At 41.9% G+C, this 24,052-nt stretch overlaps 1 long non-coding RNA gene across 1 annotated transcript; it reads right to left on the reverse strand.

The window, feature by feature from the left end:
- Positions 1–379: 379 nt before the first annotated feature.
- Positions 380–23,328, reverse strand: LOC106567557 (uncharacterized). The gene is made up of 7 exons (XR_001320098.2): positions 23,196–23,328; positions 3,928–3,986; positions 3,728–3,765; positions 3,543–3,609; positions 3,383–3,448; positions 3,020–3,091; positions 380–2,797 (listed from the first exon to the last, which is right to left on the reverse strand). It is a non-coding gene; the product is annotated as an uncharacterized lncRNA (long non-coding RNA).
- Between the last annotated feature and the right edge of the window lie 724 nt (positions 23,329–24,052).

Here is a 24,052-nt window from a genome sequence, read left to right on the forward strand (position 1 = left end):
TAATACATTTTAAGGCTGTATGATGAGACACTAATGATGATTTTAAAAAAGTCCTGAAACCCTTGCTGGAATTCAACCATTTGTGAAGGAATTGTGTAGGTGTCCTGCAGCAATCCGGTAGGGTTGACAAAATACTGCAGGAAAAGTCCCTGACGCCCACTTGTCCTGCAGAAATGTTGAAAATCCTGCAGAAACATAACAATTCCTGCAGGAATCCTGCAGGATTTTTATATTCCTGCAGGATATGGCAATTTCAAGTTAACTACAGGATTTGAGATACAGTATGATCCAGAGAAATGTTTGAAATATAGTGCAATATCAGACATTTAAACTCAGCAGATGAGAAACGTAAGAAATTACAATGTCCACATGCAATAAATATAGTGTATGCTATATTTATTTGATAGATACCAATGCAAATGATAATGGTTTCAGTAGGCCCACAGTTCAGTCAATGTAATGTCAGTGTAATAATGCATTTATATATCATGCTGCCAGTTTAAGAATCACCTTCATTCATACATACTCTGAATAAATAAACACAATGTAAAAAACGTTGTATACAGTTACGTTAAGCGGTTCAACCCTTTCTCAGTTTACCTCCCATTTGTTGGGCTGTAAACAGATGTAATTCCTTTGTACATCTGGGATGTCTTCCAGATGAACACAGGTGGTACAGATGTCTGTGCATTTGATTAACTGAACCTCATTTGAAATGCCAATCTCTTTAAGAATCCCAGAGGCAGTGCCTCCTGTCTCTAGGTCTCTTACTGTGCAACTTGTTGTCATCACTGGGTCTATAAAAGCGTAGTCCACTTCACTGCCAACGTCAACAAAAGAACTGACCATCCCCAGTGACCCATGTTGGGTGACCACTACATGGTTTACTCGTTTCTATAAGGTATTTGCTGTTTTGGAATGAATGTGATTCCCAATAACAATCGTTCTATGGTGAAATTGACATGGTTCTTTGTAAGTAACGTCTGACTCTCCGAGGAGAACAGCCTCCCTTGATGTAGGGCTCCGTGCAACAGGATACCCTAGTAAAAATACACTCTTCTTTTTTTTCACATTTATTGGCGATTCTGTAGCCCCTTAACATTTCTTCAACAAACCTTTTGCTAGCTTGATTTGAATCTGTGCTGAATGTAATAGTGAGTAGTCTCGGGATGTGTCGGTAGATGGTGAACATTTCCACAAGTCTCCCATTACTACTTTCAAAGATGAATGCACTTTGAGCCCACAAAGGCCCCCAGTTTCAGACACATGTAGGTGCATGCAAATGTATATGGACATTGTAGCTGACATGACATTTCCCATACAATTGTTCAAACCTAATAACAAATTCTCGAAAGAACATCTCAGTCATATCAATGTTATGAGAGGTAACCGTGTCTTTCGGAAGACAATAGGTACCCTGCACCAGTAGCACTAAATGGTGTAAGTACTGCCTGGGTAAAATCCCATTAAAACAGGGGAGGCTATAGAACAGCAGGAAGTGTCAGAACTCTGTGGCTTTCCAATATTTGAGTAAATTAATTGAGCGTGTTGGTTTTATGGCAAGCGATCTTTTGTTTATGCACTCTATTTCTCTTCCAATGTACCAGGACTCAGGGTGATATTTGGACTCAAACCACAGTGTAGTCATTTGCCAACATAACCCAAGTAAGATGCCATGCATGTAATCAAAAGCAAACCCTGCAATCATGTTGAAAACAGTAAGGAACATTAAAGGAGATGGGCCCTTAACACCATGTATGATGTTCCCTGACTCTACCACCAAGGCAACCTTTATTCGGTGTTTAGTGTCTGTGAGTGGCATTGGCTCACTCTCAAACGGATACACTCCAGTGAACCCATTACCCTTTTTCTACCACTTCTCCTCTGTGATAGCACCAGTTGCACCCATGTTCACCATTGAATTGTTTGATATTCTGTACTTTGCAGCGAGCAGGGGAATCACAAATACATAGTAAACTGTACACACATACATTTGTGGGTGTCCTTCTCAACTGGCATGTCAAGCCTTCGCCCTCAAGTGAAAGACACTAATCCACAAACGACTGAAGGAAATAATTAATTTATTTGACCCAAACCACAACCCCACAAGAATAATGTGCTTTGCTCTTAGGTTCGGGGGAAATTCATAAACTGTGACTTGTAGGGGCTAGATGTGAAAGGGAGAGGGCTTGAATATTGGAACCCCATCCACATGTGAAATACGAATGAAATCAGTGTCATTAAGGGCATCTATTGACTTGTATAGTGCACCATCATTAATGTCATCTATATTATCTGGGCTGCTATTGGACCTAGAATACTTATATTCTAACGCTTCGCAGAATTTGCAGTCTAATAACTTTTCCTCTAGTTGTTTTTTGATTGACAATTTCATGAACACTGATCCACTCTTGACAAGAGACGGCATATCCCCAGGGAGGCAAACACATGATGAGCAATGATCTGGCACTTCACTGCCAAATAAATACTGGCATGTTGAACAAATATAGTGCATTTCAAAAGTGTCATTACAGTCAAAATACTTAATAAACTAGTAGTGACTGTTGGGAACACATTTTGTCAGTTCTGGACAATGGAGATGTACTGTATAATGTCCAATAAATCACTGAGAGCTATCTTGGTGGTTGTGTGTCTTAGAGCATAGCAGAGTATTGAGATCAGAGACTCATCTTCAGTAATGTTTGCATTTAGCCTTTTCTCCCCCTCCTTGTCCTCCGACTTGATTGATGATGTCCCTTCCTTGTCCATCTGTGTTGTCTCCACCTGCGTTGTCTCCCTGTAAGCACAACAGATACCCAGGTCAGAAGGAGGCTTATAGCCGTAGTGTTAACATGAAGGAAGGCAGATCACTATGAAACAGACAGTGGAACAGAAAGTAGACAAATGCAGGAGGTGAATAATGAAACAGATGAGAACACAGCCAACAAAAACTTTTGTCGGCTTGCACCTCTCAGTCATCACCGTGTACTTTGGTATTGTTCCCGTATTTTGAGCCTACCCTGTAGTCTTGTGGTAAGAGTTTTTGTTTTGAAGTCATATGGTTGGTTGTTCGATCCTGGCCAAGCCATACCTAGTTTAAAAAAAAATTGACCGTATGAGTTTATGTTAGGCACTTAGCATTAAATATATTTCACAGTGGATATTTTAAACACCACCCCCCCATTTATCTGATATTTTGAGGAACTACATTTCCATTTTACCTAAAAACCTGTCAACTTCTAGGATGGCTAAGTGATCATTGCAGTTACTTTTCGTCACAAAGATTGAGAGTTCATGTCCCTTCTGTGACCAATTCCCTACTGTTTAATGGTGTCAGTCTACCTTCTAAGTTCATGAAATTTCAATTGTTATGTTTTTTTACTTGAATGGACAGATGGTGGCGGTCTGGGGTCACACGGCGATCGACGTCGCTCTCGGACAAGCTGTCCTGTTGGGAAGAGCCATGCATGTCAGGTGACTGTTGCAACTGTCAGACATGTTTCAGAAAGGAATGACTGTGTAGCACTGCTATGTTGTTTCACCTGAGTGGACGGACGCTGGCAGTCTTGGGTCAAGGAGGTGATCGACGTCGCTCTTGGATGAGCTGTCCTGTGGGGAAGAGCCATGCATGTCAGGTGACTGTTGCAACTGTCAGTAATGTTTCAGAAAGGAGTGAGTGTGTAGCACTGCTATGCTGTCTATACTTTTAAGTAAGTGGACTACTTACTTGTAGCCGTGGCTTATAAATTGTTTTCCTCTTCCATTCTAAGCAGGGTAGATGTTGATGAGATTATTAAGGAGACAGCACAGACAAAATACAACCAATCGCGCTTATCAGTAGACAGCTTTGGTATAGACTGTTTTATGTCCATATACTGTAGGTACATTCGATTTGTTATAAATGTCTGAAAATCATACAGTAGCTACCTTTCTTGTTGTTGACCCGTGGCCATCTCCTTTTTGTCCACCTTGACTAGGTCCATAGGCTAGATGAAATTAATGGGGCAAAGTAGGTAACAGGGCATTTAAAAGGAGATTAAAATAGTTAACCAAGATACCCAGAACAGTATTTTCCCTAGGATGGTAGTAGGCGTGGCCAATTGCATGGTTTTTGATGCCAACATTTTGCAGTTTCAAAGCTAATGTCCTGCAATTCTACACATTTTGCCATGGGGAGTAGAGAAAATGTGAAGTTTTAAAGCAAATTTCCTGCAATACTACACATTTTCCCATAGTTTATGTCGTGTTCTTATGCTATTCACAATTTTGTCAATTTGCAGACATTCTTATCCAGAGCGACTTACAGTAGTGAGTGCATACATTTTTGTACTATGTGAATGACTCAAACATTATAACAAAATCAATGCGGGTTCCATGCCATTTTTAGAATTTTTTATTCTCACTGACTGTCTAGTTTTTATTTTGGTTATTCTCAGTTCTCAAATATTATCTTATTTAAAAATATATTGCTTCATGATATTTTCAACATACTTTCTATCTGGATTTAGTCATTTCATTTTACACTGAAAAACATTTTACCATCCCACTTTTTTATTTATTTAATTTTAAATCAATACATATATATATATATACTGTCATGTCCTGACCAGTAAAAGGGGTTATTTGTCATTATAGTTGGTCAGGGCGTGGCAGGGGTTGTTTGTTTTGTGTGTTTGGGTATTGTGGGTTTAGGTTCTAGTTTTCTTATTTCTATGTTTAAATCTAGCTTTTCTATTTCTGTGAGTTTTGGCAATGACCTCTAATTAGAGGCAGCTGGTTGTTGTTGTCTCTAATTGGAGGGCATATTTAGTTGTTTGTTTTCACTTGTGTTTGTTGGTGGTTGTTTCTAGTATAGTCTGTGCACCTTACTTGACTGTTTTTGTCGTTTGTTTATTTTGATTAAGTGTTTTCTTTAATATGAGCACTTTACCCGCTGCGTTTTGGTCCACTCAATACGACCCATATGACATTTACAGTATCAGTCAAAAGTTTGGACACACCTACAGTACTCATTCAAGGGTTTTTCGGTATTTTTACTATTTTCTACATTGTAGAATAATAGTGAAGACACCAAAACTATGAAATAACACATAACCAAAAGTTTTATATATATATACTGCTCAAAAAAATAAAGGGAACACTTAAACAACAGATCCTAGATCTGAATGAAAGAAATAATGTTATTAAATACTTTTTTCTTTACATAGTTGAATGTGCTGACAACAAAATCACACCAAAATAATCAATGGAAATCCAATTTATCAACCCATGGAGGTCTGGATTTGGAGTCACACTCAAAATTAAAGTGGAAAACCACACTACAGGCTGATCCAACTTTGATGTAATGTCATTAAAACAAGTCAAAATGAGGCTCAGTAGTGTGTGTGGCCTCCACGTGCCTGTATGACCTCCCTACAACGCCTGGGCATGCTCCTGATGAGGTGGCGGATGGTCTCCTGAGGGATCTCCTCCCAGACCTGGACTAAAGCATCCGCCAACTCCTGGACAGTCTGTGGTGCAACGTGGCGTTGGTGGATGGAGCGAGACATGATGTCCCAGATGTGCTCAATTGGATTCAGGTCTGGGGAACGGGCGGGCCAGTCCATAGCATCAATGCCTTCATCTTGCAGGAACTGCTGACACACTCCAGCCACATGAGGTCTAGCATTGTCTTGCATTAGGAGGAACCCAGGGCCAACCGCACCAGCATATGGTCTCACAAGGGGTCTGAGGATCTCATCTCGGTACCTAATGGCAGTCTGGCTACCTCTGGCGAGCACATGGAGCACCTGTGCGGCCCCCCAAAGAAATGCCACCCCACACCATGACTGACCCACCGCCAAACCGGTCATGCTGGAGGATGTTGCAGGCAGCAGAACGTTCTCCACGGTGTCTCCAGACTCTGTCACATGCTCAGAGTGAACCTGCTTTCATCTGTGAAGAGCACAGGGCGCCAGTGGCGAATTTGCCAATCTTGGTGTTCTCTGGCAAATGCCAAACGTCCTGCACGGTGTTGGGCTGTAAGCACAACCCACACCTGTGGACGTCGGGCCCTCATACCACCCTCATGGAGTCTGTTTCTGACCATTTGAGCAGACACATGCACATTTGTGGCCTGCTGGAGGTCATTTTGCAGGGCTCTGGCAGTGCTCCTCCTGCTCCTCCTTGCACAAAGGCGGAGGTAGCGGTCCTGCTGCTGGGTTGTTGCTCTCCTACGGCCTCCTCCACGTCTCCTGATGTACTGGCCTGTCTCCTGGTAGCGCCTCCATGCTCTGGACACTACGCTGACAGACACAGCAAACCTTCTTGCCACAGCTCGCATTGATGTGCCATCCTGGATGAGCTGCACTACCTGAGCCACTTGTGTGGGTTGTAGACTCCGTCTCATGCTACCACTAGAGTGAAAGCACCGCCAACATTCAAAAGTGACCAAAACATCAGCCAGGAAGCATAGGAACTGAGAAGTGGTCTGTGCAGAACCACTCCTTTATTGGGGGTGTCTTGCTAATTGCCTATAATTTCCACCTGTTGTCTATTCCATTTGGACAACAGCATGTGAAATGTATTGTCAATCAGTGTTGCTTCCTAAGTGGACAGTTTGATTTCACAGAAGTGTGATTGACTTGGAGTTACATTGTGTTGTTTAAGTGTTCCCTTTATTTTTTTGAGCAGTGTATATATACACACACAAACACTATCGTTCAAAAGATTGGGGTCACTTAGAAATGTCCTTGTTTCTGAAAGAAACACATGTTTTTGTCCAATAAAAAAACATCAAATTGATCAGAAGTACAGTGTAGACACTGTAATGTTGTAAATGACTATTGTAGCTGAAAACGGCACATTTTTAATGGAATATCAACATAGGTGTACAGAGGCCCATTATCAGCATCCATCACTGTTCCAATGGCACAATAAGTGCATCCAAGGAGAGGGTGTCATCTTGGCAAGCCAACTCCGTCTAGATTTCCTCGCACAACCCTCTTCATAATAGGGTGCGAAGCGCCGGCTCATTCCAGCCGCTGGATGCTGCCACTGTCCTGAAGGTGGGGGCATATTCTGCAGGGGTCTGGCCTTCCTGCCATAGGTCAAGTAAGTGCTCACATCCATCTCTGCCCTCTGATGGATGATCGAAGAACCCCCTGAACAAAGCCATGAACCCCTCATACGAATCCAGCTCCTCCTCTCTTCTCTCCCACTCAAACGCCTGTCCAGTCATCAGGGAAATGACCATGGCATCCTTGGACCTCTCGGTGGTGGGGGCTCTCATCTGATGAGCGAAATAGAGGGAGCACGGAACTCGCTGACCTGGACGGACTGCTGGATGCACTGGGTTGACACGTAGTAGAAAATCCTCCACCCAAGGGGGGTGGCGCCTCTCGGACAATGACGAGACGTTGAAGAATGCAGAGGACCTCATCCATAGTCGTCCCCAGTTGAGCCAGCTGGTCGTGGTGTTGGTGAAGTAGGTCTTTCTGTTCGCTGACCATCTGGGAGATGCCTTGATCAACTGCTGCTTCCATGAGGTGAGGCATTATTCTTTAATGGAGACACAGGTGCAGTTCGAGAGTTTAATATGAATTAAAATGTAATGATACAAAAACAAGAGTAGCGTCTGGACATGAGAACATAAACAGAGACAATAACACCTAACGGGAAATGACAATGGAGTGCTATATAAACTCAACAAAAAAAGAAACGTACTCTCACTGTCAACTGTGTTCATTTTCAGCAAACTTAACATGTGTAAATATTTGTATGAACATAACAAGATTCAACAACTGAGACATATTCTGAAGAAGTTCCACAGACATGTGACTAACAGAAATGGAATAATGTGTCCCTGAACAAATGGGGTGTCAAAATCAAAATGAACAGTCAGTATCTGGTGTGGCCACCAGCTGCATTTTAAGTACTGCAGTGCATCTCCTCCTCATGGACTGCACCAGATGTGCCAGTTCTTGCTGTGAGATGTTACCCCACTCTCCCACCAAAGGCACCTGCAAGTTCCCGGACATTTCTGGGGGGAATGGCCCTAGCCCTCACCCTCCCCCTCCGTGGCCGATGTAAGTAAGACATTTAAGCGTGTTAACCCTCACAAGGCTGCCTGCCCAGATGGCATGCCTAGCCGCAGACCAGCTGTTTAGAATGTTTACGGACATATTCGATCCCTCCCTACCCTAGTCTGCTGTTCCCACTTGCTTTTCTTCCTGTAACCAAGAAAGCAAAGGTAACGGAACTCAATGACTATTGCCCCATAGCACTCACTTCTGTCATCATGAAGTGTTTTGAGAGGCTAGTTAAGGATCATATCACCTCTACCTTACCTGACATCCTAAACCCACTTCAATTTGCTTACCGCCCCAATAGATCCACAGACGATGCAATCGCCATTGCACTGCACACGGCCCTATCCCATCTGGACAAGAGGAATACCTATGTAAGAATGCTGTTCATTAACTGTAGCTCAGCATTCAACACCATAGTACCCTCCAAGCTCATCATTAAGCTCGGGGGCCTGGGTATCAACCCTGCCCTGTGCAACTGCGTCCTGAACTACTTGACGGGTCGCCCCCAGGTGGTGAAATAACAACACCTCCACATCGCTGATCCTCAACACCGGGGCCCTGCATCTTCAGACCCCTCCTGTACTCCCTGTTCATCCATGACCGCATGGCCACGCACGCCTCCAACTCAATCATCAAGTTTGCAGATGACACTACAGTAGTCGGCCTGATTACCAACAATGACGAGACAGCCTACAGAGAGGAGGTGAGGGCCATGGGAGTGTGGTGCCAGGAAAATAACCTCTCACTCAATGTCAACAAAACAAAGGAGCTGATCGTGGACTTCAGGAAACAGCAGAAGGAGCATGCCCCCATCCACATTGACAGGACCGCAATGGAGCAGGTGGAAAGCTTCAATTTCCTTGGCATACACATCACTGACGATCTGAAATGGTCCACCCACACACACAATGTGGTGAATAAGGCGCAACAGCGCCTCTTCAACCTCAGTAGGCTGAAGAAATGTGTCTTGGCACCTAAAACCCTCACCAACTTTTACAGATGCACAATTGAGAGCATCCTGTTGGGCTGTATCACCGTCTGGTACGGCAACTGCACCGCCCGCAACCGCAGGGCTCTCCAGATGGTGGTGCGGTCTGCCCAATGTATCACCGGGGCAAACTTCCTGCCCTCCAGGACACCTACACCACCCGATGTCACAGGAAGGCCAAAAAGATAATCAAGGACAATAACCACCCGAGCCACTGCCTGTTCACTCCGCTATCATCCAGAAGGCGAGGTCAGTACAGATGCATCAAAGCTGGGACCGAGAGACTGAAAAACAGCTTCTATCTTAAGGTTATCCGACTGTTAAATAGCCATTGCTAGCCGGCTTCCACCCGGTTACTCAACCCTGCACATTAGAGGCTGCTGCCCTATATACATAGAAATGGAATCACTGGTCACTTTAACCTCTTGACGGTCGCCTAGGATAGGGGGCGCTACAGCGATTTTTGAAAAAAAATTGTGCCCATTTTAAACGGCCTCCTACTCAAACTCAGAAGCTAGGATATGCATATAATTAATACTTGTGGATAGAAAACACCCTAAAGTTTCTAAAACTGTTTGAATGGTGTCTGTGAGTATAACAGAGCTCATATGGCAGTCAAAACCCCGAGACAGATCGTAACAGGAAGTGGAATTCTGAATTGCGGACTCAACTTCATCACTTTGCCTATAAATCACACCGTGAGCAATGGTTCATTGAGCACTTCCTATTGCTTCCACTAGATGTCCCCAGTCTTTACAAAGTGGTTTGAGCCTTCTACTGTGAAAACTGACACAATGAGAGTCTGTGGAACGTGGTCACATGAGGAGGGCCATCACCATTATGACGCCGGCGCCCCTGGCTACCCTCCCCTTTCGAAACGTTTTGAAAGACAATGCAATCGTCCCCCTTGAATGTTATTGGAGCTCTGGTTGAAAAAGGCCCTAAAGATTTATGTTATACAACGTTTGACGTGTTTGAACGAACCTAAATAAAAAAAAAATGCATTTTGTTGAAAGAGGAGTCCTGCGGCTGACAGAACTTTTGGAGCAGCCTTCAGAACACGCTAACAAGAACAAGCTATTGGAACATAAAGGATTAACTTTTTCGAACGAAAATACATTTGTTGTGGACCTGGGATCCCTGGAAGTGCTTTCTGATGAAGATAATCAAAGGTAAGGGATTATTGACAATAGTATACAAGAGTAGATTTGATATGCAATTGTTTCCAAGATGGCGCTGACCTGTAACGGTAGCCTATTTTTCTGAGTATCGCATCCCCTTTTATCGCAAAGTGTGATTACCCAGTAAAGTTATTTTTAAATCTGGCATTACAGGTGCTTTCAAGAGATATTCATCTATAAATCTTAGAATGACAATATTACATTTTTAAAATGTTTTCGAATAGTAATTTAGTAAATTTTAGCGCTGTTTCACCGGATGCATTTGAGGGAAAATAGTTAGTCAACGTCATGCGCCGATGTAAAATGCTGTTTTTATATATAAATATGAACTTTATCGAACAAAAGAATGCATGTATTGTGTAACATGATGTCCTAGGAGTGTCATCTGATGACGATTGTCAAAGGTTAGTGCTGCATTTAGCTGATTTTTGGTTATTTGTGATGCATGTGGTTGGTCGGAAAATGGCTATGTGGCTACTTTTACGATATACTCCTCTAACATAATCTAATGTTTTGCTTTTGCTGCAAAGCCTTTTTGAAATCGGACAACGTGGTTCGATTCAGGAGAGGTGTATCTATAAAACGATATAACATAGTCCTATATTTGAAAAAAATATATATTAAATTTTGTTATGCTAATGGCGATAGGATTTTTCGCTGGATGTCCGTCCCGCATACGGAGCCCGCCCAGAGGTTAATAATGGACCACTTGTCACTTTAAGAATATTTACATACTGCTTTACTCATTTCGTATGTATATACTGTATTCTATTCTTCTGTATTTTAGTAAATGCCACTTCGACATTGCTCGTCCAAATATTGATATATTTCTTAATTCCATTCTTTTACTTTAGATTTGTGTGTATTGTTTTGAAATTGTTAGATACTACACTTTTGAAGCTAGGAACACAAGCATTTCTCCACACCCGCAATATGTATGTGACCAATAACATTTTGGAGTAATAAGGGAGATTACTGTATGTGTTTGGGAATAGTACTAAGTGAATGTGGAGATTACTGTGTGTGTTTGGGAATAGTCCTAAGAAAATGTGGATGTGAGAGTTGTGTGAGTGTGGAAAGGACGTGTTAAGCTGATTGAAATTTGGATAATAAAAGGATAAAAATGTGGTTAATATTTATTTTACCATTATTTAAATAGGCAAGTATTTACAATGACGATCTACTCTGGCCAAACCCTAACGATGCTGAGCCAATTGTGCGCCGCCAATCACGGCCGGTTGTGATGCAGCCCAGAATCGAACCAGGGTCTGTAGTGACGCCTCTAGCACTGAGATGCAGTGCATTAGACCGTCACTTTGGTGTTAAGAGATTGAAAATTGGATTCTAAGTGGTAAGCTGAGTTCAACAAAGGACTTACATTTGGGATAATAAAATGATTGACATTTGGATATTATGCTGATTGAAATTTGGATAATAAGAGGAGGCGCATATTGAAGATATTGGAAGAACTGTCCACATTTACTTTTCATCAGCCAACAAGATGAGTAGGCCTAACGAACAGCAAAAGTACTAGCCTATGTCAATCTACTATCCCACATCGTACAAAATTGACCTACTCTATTCTGTGCGAGAAATACATATTCTAAACATAGTCTCAGACAGTTGTGGGATGCGAAAGATCCCGAATTAATACAACCACTCGCATCAAAAAAAATCTGTTTTAAGCAATGAGCCGGACGCAGCAGATGAGAACGTTTAGCTTAACGTTTTGATAAACTACTAGGCTATTTCTTCACATTATAAGAGCAGCAATGCGCACAAGGCAGTAGGTGTCACACCCTGACCATAGAGAGCCCTTGGTTCTCTATGGTGTTTAGGTCAGAGCGTGACTAGGGGGGTGTTCTAGTCATTTTATTTCTATGTTGGTGAGTTGTATGGTTCCCAATTAGAGGCAGCTGGTAATCGTTGCCTCTAATTGGGGATCATATTTAGGAAGCCCTTTCGCCCACCTGATTTGTGGGATATTGTTTTGTTGAGTACTGATATGTGTGTGCTCTTTGTTGTTGTAGTTTCACTTTGGATTAAAAGTATGTGGAACTCAAATCACGCTGCACCTTGGTCCGTCTTTCCTCACGATCATGACAGTAGGCTAATAAGCTCGAATGTTCCATTAGCAGGATGACACCATTCTCAAACATGACCACAAACGCACCTGTCTTGAAACATAGACCATTATGATGCACCTGTCTTGGAACAGGGGCAGTGGAAAAAAAACATGTAATCTAGAAATGTTATGCAACATGAGCTCATGGGCTCTCATTAGGTGTTTGATTTGATTTTCGATTACATTTGCATTGAGTGATCAGAGTGACTAGAGGGACAATAGAGTGTGGAGTACCAGGCTGTTAGCAAGTTTGGTAGGCTATTAATGAGCAGCAGCATCAGAGCTTGGAGAAGCTTTATTACTGTGAATAAACGGTCACGGAATTTGACTGCCATGATGACTCGTGACCACTGGTGTGGCAGTAATTTGGTCACCGTAACAGCCCTACATGTACATATTCGGACGAGTATCACCTTTCCATAGAGGGGTCATATTTCTGTGTAGCCCAAACTGTTCAGACGCTAAGACAGAAGTTGGCAGATCGGTGGTACCGCCATCAGATGAGTCCAGTGATGCTTGTGGGGGTCAAAGAGCAAAAAGTTCAGACGCTCCCAACGTTTTCGTGAGAAGGACAATTTTGGGGATGTCTCATGGTCTGACAAACATCGATGTAGCTCAGTCACCTTCCACTGCAGATGCGGAAGGCTGCCATTGGAGGATGTGGTGGATTGAGACGCAGCCCATGCAAAACTGATATCTCTAGCTTAAATAGACGGATGTTGTATTATGCTAATTCGATTTCCGCGGGCGCGGACATCAACTCTACGGGGTACGCACATTGTTGAAGAAAAGTTTCTAATTAAATCACACTGCAATATTATGAGGTTTATTTGCATTTTGCACAATTCTTTTGCACTATGAAAATGTCACCCATGATCTCTATCGCTGTCTCTCTCTCTCTCGCTCTGTCTCACTCTCTCTCTCTCTCTCTCTCTGTCACACACTCACAAAAAAAATCCACTTAGTGTCACACACTGATCTTTTTCACCTGTCCTTGTGCTTGTCTCCACCCCCCTCCATATGTCGCCCATCTTCCCCATTATCCCCTGCGTATTTATACCTGTGTTCTCTGTCTGTGGCAGTTCGTCTTGTCAGGTCTTACCAGCGTTCTTTTTTGTCTTCCTGTGTCTCAAGTTCTCTTTCCTAGTTTTTCCCGGTTCTGACCATTCTGCCTGCCCTGACCCCGAGCCTGCCTGCCGTCCTGTACTTGCCTGACTCTGACTTGATCACGAACCTCTGCCTGCCCTCGACCTGCCCCGTGTTTATAATAAATAATCTGAGAACGGTACAATCCACCTCCCGTGTCTGCATCTGGGTCATATCCTGAGTCGTGATACTTAGGTCTATTTTATCTCCATGTATACAAATTACAATTTATGAGTTAAAGTCAGTAAGATAATTTAATTGACAATAACTGCTCTCAGGAGATTACCACAATGCACTTCTCCACACTTAATTGATTTGAATGCTAAGGATCAAATCCACTTGTTGTAAACGTTTGATAAATTGAAACAAAATGCTAGCTGATGTCATGAAAGTTTACTTCCTGCCTTTGATTCGACTGCAATACAATTATGATAATAATCCTCTTCAGTATTTATTGTATAATCAACTGATGCTGGGTCAGTTGGTAGAGCATGGTGTTTGCAACGCCAGGGTTGTGGGTTCGATTCTCACGGGGGACCAGTACGGAGAAAAACATTTATGAAATGTATGCATTCACTACTGTAAGTCGCTCTGGATAAGAGCGTCTGCTAAATGACAAAAATGTAAATGCTTCCTTTTACTATAGACCTTACTTTGCTACTCTTTATATGGATACAAGTTCATTACAATCGTCTTTAATTACAATGGGAATCTCCGATCAGCTAGATCACCTGAAACAAACAACATTTTTGTAATGAACATTTGATTGAATGAACGCTGTTTGTTTGTTACCTATGCATAGTCACTTTGCCCCCACCTACATGTACAGATTACCTCAACTAGCCTGTACCCCTGCACACTGACTCGGTACCGGGGACCCTGTATATAGCCTCGTTATTGTTATTCTTATTGTGTTACTTTTTATTTTAGCCTACTTGGTAAATATTTTCTTCTTCTTGAACTGCACTGTTGGTTTAGGGCTTGTAAGTAAGCATTTCACGGTAAAGTCTACACTTATTGTATTCGGCGCTTGTGGCAAATAAAGTTTGATTTGATTTGAAATGGCTGCCAATCAAGCATCTTCTCGTCGCTCCCACCATGTCTTATTGATGTATCCACCTCTTGGTTATGTCTGTCCTTTAATTAAAACTGTCTCCCTCCCATAAGGCATTGTGACTGCCAGCATCAACAAATGACACCCTCCAGCAGTGCCAGTTTTGGGAGTAATTACTGGGCAAGATGGGCCAAGCTGTTCTCTATGGCACACATCTGCCAACCTGTCACTATCAGCACTATGTCTATATTCTGCACTTTCTCTCAGTGTGAGGTGGAAAGGGGCTGTTGGGAGGAGGCAGAGCAGCCACAGAGCAGCTAGGTGAGCATGTGTGAATTTGTATTTTTAAGGTCATGATGAAAATGGAGGGCTCACATTAATGAGGCTCACTGTTATGGCTGACCTGCCATGCCGGGCCATCTGGCCAACATGTGGTTGGTCAGATTTGTGTTGCGGAGCCAGTGCCACGAGGGCCAAGAGATCACTAGCTCTGGCTAGAGAGGGGATGAAGATGCTCATTCAAACGGGCGCCAGTGAGTATCATGAGATGTTCTTAATTAGTTGGAGAACTAATTACAGTGTTGAATATGTAATACATTAATTATAGTGATATTGTAGTTGTCTTTGCAGATACATTTTTTTAATGCTGTAACATGTTCTTTCCTCTGTATACTGGGATCATGTTATTAAAATTTTTCTGATATATTATATCGTATCTATATTGTGTGCATATGCTAGCTATTTGATGTAGGCTTAGTGGCTTCATGAAGAATGTGATCCAGTGCATCCAGTCTGTGTATTCCTTTATTTCATGGGTCAAATGTACAAGTGTTAGATAACTAAAGTACAGAAGCCATGACCAACTCACAGCGGAGAATAATTATAGATATGCTAAGCTCTTTCAACCTATAAAGTAGGTTATGCCATATGAGTAGGTTGACTGCTTATGAAACGAATGTGAACACAAACATAACTATTCATAGTGACCTGACCTGAATGACAATGTGTACAAAAGGAGGTCTAATAATTGCCATTTCGATGTCAACAGAGGTACACATCACACACTGCCAGCACTCACAGCTAGCAAACATACCAGAGACTATGCGAGGTATAAAACATTGACAGTTCAGCATGGGCATCACAAGCCATCTCAAGATCAACCCTCAAGAGTGTGATAAACAACTTCCAAGGACCAACAGCGAATGTCCTTTCTCCATACCACTTGTTCAAACGTCGTTGGGAGTAATTAAATGTTTTTGTCCCCTAGCTTGCTGAGCATAGTCGTTGCATTGTATTAGTCTCTATTTTCCTATTGGTGTCAATACAGTCACTCACTGGGCCCAAACTCAGATTAAAATATTTACTGCGGGCACCCTAAGGTATTTCATCATTCGGCAGAGCTGCCTCTGTGCAAGTAATTACCTCCATCTGTAAACACAGCTCCCCTGAGCTTGTCCACCACTCCACTATTGAACTCCCTTGCAGCACATTAGAGTAAATACAGTCGAGCAGCAGGCTGTTGTCATAGTCGTGTGTGTAGGTGGCAGGGAAGTCAGGCGCAGGAGAAACCAACTTGGTTAAACTGGAGTAGTTTTATTAACAAAAAAACTAACTCCAAAACCAACATACAAAAATAACATGGGTAAAAATAACCCGTTGCACACCGATACAAAATACCCGAGTACATAACATCCGAACAAGAGGGGAAAACAGAGGGTTAAATACACAACATGTAATGAATGGGATTGGAACCAGGTGTGTAGGAAGACAAGACAAAACCAATGGAAAATGAAAAACGGATCAATGATGGCTAGAAGACCGGTGACTTCTACCGCCGAGCACCACCCGAACAAGGAGGGGCATCGACTTCGGCAGAAGTCCTGACAGCTGTCTGGTCACTTTATTAGAAATGCCTTACCTCACAATCTGCCTACTATTGCCATGAGCTTAAACTAACCCTTGACGTCGGGGAATATAGAAATGATCATTAGAATAGGCTAATAGTGGTTGCTAGCAATGTTGTTTTTTAAGGTGGTGGACTATGAGTTAAATGTGTAGAAGCGAGCTTTAACTTTTTTTATTTTCTCCAATGTAGATGTGTTGTTTGTTTTCGTTTTCCAGAGGTAAACTACTTTCTTGGCCATCTTTTAATCAACTTAGCCATGCTAGCCCAGGGGTTAAAGTTGAAAGAACGTTATTTTTGTGTGATCCCTTTGAGTTTGTTTGTGCCAAGCAATATCAGGGACATTTCTCCCCTTATCCGAAGTTCACAGATAAGCAATTCTCTTTTAGTATTGCCACATTGGCTTAGCAGCATATTCCTCTTTACAGAAAACCAAAAAAGCTTAGTGTTAGTATATTTGTGTTTTTCCATTGCATAACCGTGTGGCAATACTAAGTTGAGTTGCTTAAAAATCCCTCCGTTTGGACATGTATGAGTTTAAATCGGAGAGAACTATGATTGATACGAAAGTAGCATTCTTTATTCACAACCTTATTTCATAAACTTTATTTAATCAGGGTCTTGCCATCCAAATCCTCTTCAATACTCCTCGATTAATATATGCACAACTGGTCCAAAACTAGGTCACCATCTAACTTGCCTTTTCAGCGTATGAAGTGCTGCAACAGAGACAAACTATCAAGCCCCACTGTGTGCAGCTCTATGAACTTTAGTTCTGATGCAGTCAAGAGGGAATATGAGAGGATAGCGGTAATAATTATCACCAAAACACTCCTCTGCACCAATGACCTCTGAACGCAGCTGGCTCAACATTTTGTCTTCTCCAATAAGGCTCTTGCTGAGCAAAGCTCTGGCACCTACTATATGCATCACCAGCATTGCCCGATCAATTGTTACTCCATTAAAATGGTCAATTAATCCATATTTTCAATGAGAAGGAAGGCAGGAATCCAAATGAATGCTGGGCTTCTTCCAAGTATTTTATTTTTTTAGGAGGTAGATCTGCTTTAATATTGCAGATAGATTGTGGCTTCTAATGTAATTGTCTGCATCATTTCCAATCCCCATATATATCTTAGTGGGTCTATCATTTGTTTTTCAACAGGACAATTACCTAACACACCTCCAGGCTGTGTAAGGGCTATTTGACCAAGAAGGAGAGTGATGGAGTGCTGCATCAGATGACCTGGCCGCCACGATCACATGATCTCAACCCAGTTGAGATGGTTTGGGATGAGTTGGACTGCAGAGTGAAGGAAAAGCAACCAACAAGTGCTCAGCATATGTGGGAACTCCTTCAAGACTGTTGGAAAAGCATTCCAGGTGAAGCTGGTTGAGAGAATGCCAAGAGCATACAAACCTGTCATCAAGGCAAAGGGTGGCTACTTTGAACAATCTGAAATATAAAATATATAAATCACATTTTTAACACATTTTTTGTTACTACATGATCCAATATGTGTTATTTCATAGTTTTGATGGCTTCGCTATTATTCTACAATGTAAAAATGTTTTAAAATAAAGAAAAACCCTTGAATGAGTAGGTGTGTCCAAACTTTTGACCGTTACTGTACAGTGAGGGAAAAAAGTATTTGATCCCCCTGCTGATTTTGTACGTTTGCCCACTGACAAAGAAATGATCAGTCTACAGGTTTGCACACATCTCAGGAGGGATTTTGTCCCACTCCTCTTTGCAGATCTTCTCCAAGTCATTAAGGTTTCGAGGCTGACGTTTGGCAACTCAAACTTTCAGCTCCATCCACAAATCTTCTATGGGATTAAGGTCTGGAGACTGGCTAGGCCACTCCAGGACCTTAATGTGCTTCTTCTTGAGCCACTCCTTTGTTGCCTTGGCCGTGTGTTTTGGGTCATTGTCATGCTGGAATACCCATCCACGACCCATTTTCAATGCCCTGGCTGAGGGAAGGAGGTTCTCACCCAAGATTTGACGGTACATGGCCCAGTCCATCGTCCCTTTGATGCGGTGAAGTTGTCCTGTCCCCTTAGCAGAAAAACACCCCCAAAGCATAATGTTTCCACCTCCATGTTTGACGGTGGGGATGGTGTTCTTGTGGTCATAGGAAGCATTCCTCCTCCTCCTCCAAACACGGCGAGTTGAGTTGATGCCAAAGAGCTCCATTTTGGTCTCATCTGACCACAACACTTTCACCCAGTTGTCCTCTGAATCATTCAGATGTTCATTGGCAAACTTCAGACGGGCATGTATATGTGCTTTCTTGAGCAGGGGGACCTTGCAGGCGCTGCAGGATTTCAGTCCTTCACGGTGTAGTGTGTTACCAATTGTTTTCTTGGTGACTGGTCCCAGCTGCCTTGAGATCATTGACAAGATCCTCCCGTGTAGTTCTGGGCTGATTCCTCACCGTTCTCATGATCATTGCAACTCCACGAGGTGAGATCTTGCATGGAGCCCAAGGCCGAGGGAGATTGACAGTTCTTTTGTGTTTCTTCCATTTGTGAATAATCGCACCAAGCTGCTTGGCGATGGTCTTGTAGCCCATTCCAGCCTTGTGTAGGTCTACAATCTTGCCCCTGACATCCTTGGAGAGCCGTTTGGTCTTGGCCATGGTGGAGAGTTTGGAATCTGATTGATTGATTGCTTCTGTGGACAGGTGTCTTTTATACAGGTAACAAACTGAGATTAGGAGCACTCCCTTTAAGAGTGTGCTCTAATCTCAGCTCGTTACCTGTATAAAAGACACCTGGGAGCCAGAAATCTTTCTGATTGAGAGGGGGTCAAATACTTATTTCCCTCATTAAAATGCAAATCAATTTCTAACATTTTTGACATGCGTTTTTCTGGATTTTTTGTTGTTGTTATTCTGTCTCTCACTGTTCAAATAAACCTACCATTAAAATTATAGACTGATCATTTCTTTGTCAGTGGGCAAACGTACAATATCAGCAGGGGATCAAATACTTTTTTCCCTCACTGTATATATTTTTTATATGTGTTCCTTTATTATTTTCCCCTAACCCTACCACCCCTCCCCTAATGGACAACTAATGGACAACAACACTTACTTCCAGCTTATATATACTATATACATTTTATGGACACAGTATATTCTACATTAGTTATCTTTTGTTTGTTTTTAGTCCCATCCTTCAGCTACCCTAAACCCCTCCCATCCATCTCTGAAGACCATCCAGTTTTAATTTCTATGTGCCATATATTTTATTAACCGTGGAAAAGTCTTACCTTGGGAACCATTTCCTTTAGGCTTAATGAATAGGGAAGTGTATCAATGTTTCCTCACCTCTCTGAGAGCCTCTATCACGCCTCTCTTGATAGTTACAGAATGCAGTATGACAGAATACTATGTAGAGTACATCATGTTGATCATGTCACTGTAATCAGATCTGTATAATTTAATCAAGCTTCTCAATAAATGTTTGCTACCTCATCTTTTGTTTGTCTTCATCTCCCAAAGCACACAATTACATTTTCAGGCAGAGCGGTAATCCATCAATCACAATAGTGCCTACAGGTAAATGACAAAATAATGGAATCACTTGAGTAAATGAGGGATTCAAAGTGTATTGAAAGCAGGTGCTTCCAAACAGGTGTAGTTCTTGAGTTAATTAATGCTTAGGGTCATGTATAAAAATGCCAGGCAGGCCATTATTTTGTCTACCATGGATATGCCCCCATTGAATGACAATGGCCCCATCAACAGGGCACGAGTGGTCACTTGTAGTTAGTCTAGGATACACAATGTCATGATTTATGAGAGGAGAGTGTGTGTGTGTGTGTGTGTGTGTGTGTGTGTGTGTGTGTGTGTGTGTGTGTTGAGGTGCGGTTGTGGGAAATGGAAGTGAGTGTGTCTGTGGGTGAGTTGTGAGTGTGGGAAATGGTTGTGTGTGTTATTGGGGGTTCATTCAGGTGGTGTTTGGTTCCTGTGTGTGGTCACAATCATGTAAGACTGTTCTTACCATATAGTTTTCTGGGGTCTTTGTTTTCTGGGGTCTTAGTTTTTTTTTGGGGGGGGGGGGGGGGGGATCTAGTGACTAAGATGTTTTATGGCACGTTGACTATTTAACTCGTCCCAAAAAGCAGACAGTTCTTTCAGACTTATTTGAGTGGAACTAGGTATTCCTAGCTCTAGTTCCTAGAGCTTGACTGACCTGTGAAATATGGCAATATGTCCGATCTGGTACGTATTGCCAAGAGGATCCAGCTGAATGTAGAAGACACAGCAAATTTGGGGGCACCCGATAAGCCAATGAAGAGTTTTCTGCGTATTATTCATCAATATGGCGAAACGTTGAAACAGTATGATGGCATTAGAAGAGAGCTTTTCTCGGTGGGTGATAAATACGAATTACAGTGTGACTGGTATGGTCCCGCCTCGTCATCCCGGATCAAAAAGGGACATGGAACAATCGATAGACAAGCTGACGACATCGCTTTGAAGAGATTTCTCAAGAATATTCACAAACCGACCTCCAAGACCCGACACCTAGTGACTGGTGTTGTGAGACCTTGGATGACAATGCAGAGACCGGCTATCCTGAGTCATACTTATACCAATAACCCACAACTCTGGACTATTTTCCGCCAACTAAATACCACTGGCTCGATCAGTTTGCCTTGGAAATAGAGCCTCTGATTCGAACATATCTACAAAGCCTGTGGAAAAGGATGATCAGCCAGACAGTTATCTCACAATCCCCACTATAGCGATTATCCAGGCAACTTTGGGTCTCATTCTGGAGCATATGTCGATCAAGCTAAAGAAATCATGCCTGGGTTGTGTGGTTAATCATCCTAGTCAAATGAGATGCTCGTGTTTGTTTGACCCAGACACTTATTATTTTGAGAGTTACTTTTTACACCAGGACTGAAACATGCATTGGGCAGGGCTCTGAAATAATTTGGTTTTCCTAAACCATTGTCCAAGATTCAAGTAGCTGCTGAAACAATTGTTAGTGATCTCAAGAATGTACCTACATTGTACAAAAATGTTAAGACATCCGGGAAAAGAGTGAGAAAGCTGTGTGGGCCGCTGCGGACTATTGGTATGACAACTCTAAATCAAACGCAGAGTCTGAGAAATAAGGATGGAAAACTACCAACTGTATGCAGTTTTGCCAACTATCTAATCAAAGCTTATGCCAATCAAATCTCCTTGATCCCTTACATAACTAGACCAATCCTATGCTTCAATGTACTGCAGTTCACAGTGATGTTGCAAGACAGGACAATGACAGGACAATGCTTTAGAGATGAAAGCATTGTTTCAAAAAGCTATTAGTGTTAGAGTTGGTAATGCAGCATTTATTAAAGTTACCACTATATTAATGTAACATGTTTTGACAACCTGAAAAAACATATGGATTTGGTCAGGAGTACAGCTGACGATTGGCAGAAATTGTTGTCTGATGGTCTTGATTCTACTGATACTCTGTACAACTTGTTGTGTAAGCTTTCAACTTACTTTTCTAAAGACTCTGAAGATTATATGTATTGCAGACCTGCCAACTCTCACGCATTGGCTGTGAGACATACGCAATTGACACTATTCTTACGCTCACACTCCACACATCTTATATGTCACACATCAAAAATTACTGCTTTCATTTTTTTTATTAGTCCTTTGTATAGTCAGTGAGTCAACGTTTCAACTGTGCTCCAAATCGATTTGAAATCGTAGCATTTGCGCCTTCAATTTAACATCACCAGCAGAACCTTATCATTGTCCTGTCTTGCAACATCACTGTGAACTGCGGCACATTGAAGCATATGATTGGTCTAAGGGATCAAGGAGGTTTGATGCAACTTTAAAAGAAACACCCCTCAAGATTAGAGTGGAGCAGAATGTAGAGAGAGCATTCTCTAAAACTGTAAAAAAGAGCAGCACGGTAGTGATTTTTAATGTGCAATGTTGTCAACAATATTTTGACATCATGCACTAAAGTTGATTTAATGCACACTTGCATTAGTCCCCTCATTTGGTGATTGCCATTTAGGCTGTGACACATTTTGTCAAACAGATTGGGAACCCAAAAGTGTAGGTTTGATTCTAGAGGGGGGACAATAAATAGAAACATTATTTGGTTAGGGTGTAGGGGCAGATTTATGTGATCTTGTCTTCAGGAGATTTTATTATCTATTTAGTCTGATCAGTGGAACAATGGAACAAATTTCATTCTTAACAATGAGCTAAAATATAGGGTGATTAGTGTGCTTGTCAGCAAGAACACTACTGTTATTCCCCACACGTATTTTATTATTCCACTTCTTCCCAATTTTTCTACTGTAATTGAATATTTGAAATCTGATATGCCTACTTGTGTCTTTGAAAATGAATGATATGAGGCTATGTATTTTTGCAGCCATTCATGGACAGTTTTGATGATAGGGGGGACTCAACTCAAACGCATCATATTTTGTCTATATAGAGGAAGATGCCAAAGATCTTCAACTAGTCATAAACCACCTGTATATTGATATTCATTGGATTTTTCTTGAAAGTTCGGTGATTTTGAGAAATGTATTGTTATAACAAGAACATTTTAAAACACCCAGCACTTGGGAAACATAGATCAGGGGTGGCCAACCCTATTGGAGAGCAAGCAGGATTTCATTCCAGCCCTATTTTAAAGAGATCACCCAAATTACAAAATACAACATGTTTGTATCCTTACCTTGAAAGCAGTCTATGGACAGGGAGACGGCAATCTATGATTTGGTTACCGACTGCCATCAACCATTAATATTAGTATTTCCTGTGCGGAGACTTGGTGTAGTGGTAATACTCCTGTCACGTCCTGACCATAGTAAGATGTGATTTTCTATGGTAGAGTAGGTCAGGGCGTGACAGGGGGTGTTTTGTGTTTTTCTATGTTTAAGTTCTAGTTGTTATATTTCTATGTTTTTTGGGGAGGGGCTATCATATTTAAGTAGGGTTTTTTTCCACCTGTGTTTGTGGGCAGTTGTTTTCTGTTTAGTCTCTGTACCTGACAGAACTGTGCGCTGTCGTTTCTTCTCTTTGTTATTTTGCTTTAGTATTTTGAGTTATAATAAAGTATCATCATGAGCACTCAACACGCTGCGCTTTGGTCCCCTCTCTACGACAGCCGTTACAACTCCCTGCTTCCAATCTTCCCACTGTTTCTCCCATTTGCCTGTCTCCCCATCTCATTTCATTACTGTCTGAATAAAGTGTCAAACAACATTTTTAATTTTGCATACTTAAAATGTGATCACGAAAAATCTCAATGTAACAAAGTCGTCCATTGTTTTGTGTTCATTTAATGTTCAAAGCATCTTGAACACACCTAACCTGTGGTTTTTATTTGTTTTATTTTCCACCTTGGTCATAAACATAGGCCATGTCAAAATATGTAGAATTGCAGAAAATTACCTTATTAACATTTTCCAGGGGGAGGACCCCCAGACCCCTGTTTAGGGTTTTTCCAGGAGGCAAATCTCACTCCATTGTTGGCAGCCCTGTGTAGTGTTTGGTTACCTATGTAACAGATCTTTGTGTGTTAAAAATCCC

This window comes from Salmo salar, chromosome ssa13 (genome assembly GCF_905237065.1).
Source record: "Salmo salar chromosome ssa13, Ssal_v3.1, whole genome shotgun sequence".
Classification (NCBI taxonomy): domain Eukaryota; kingdom Metazoa; phylum Chordata; class Actinopteri; order Salmoniformes; family Salmonidae; genus Salmo; species Salmo salar.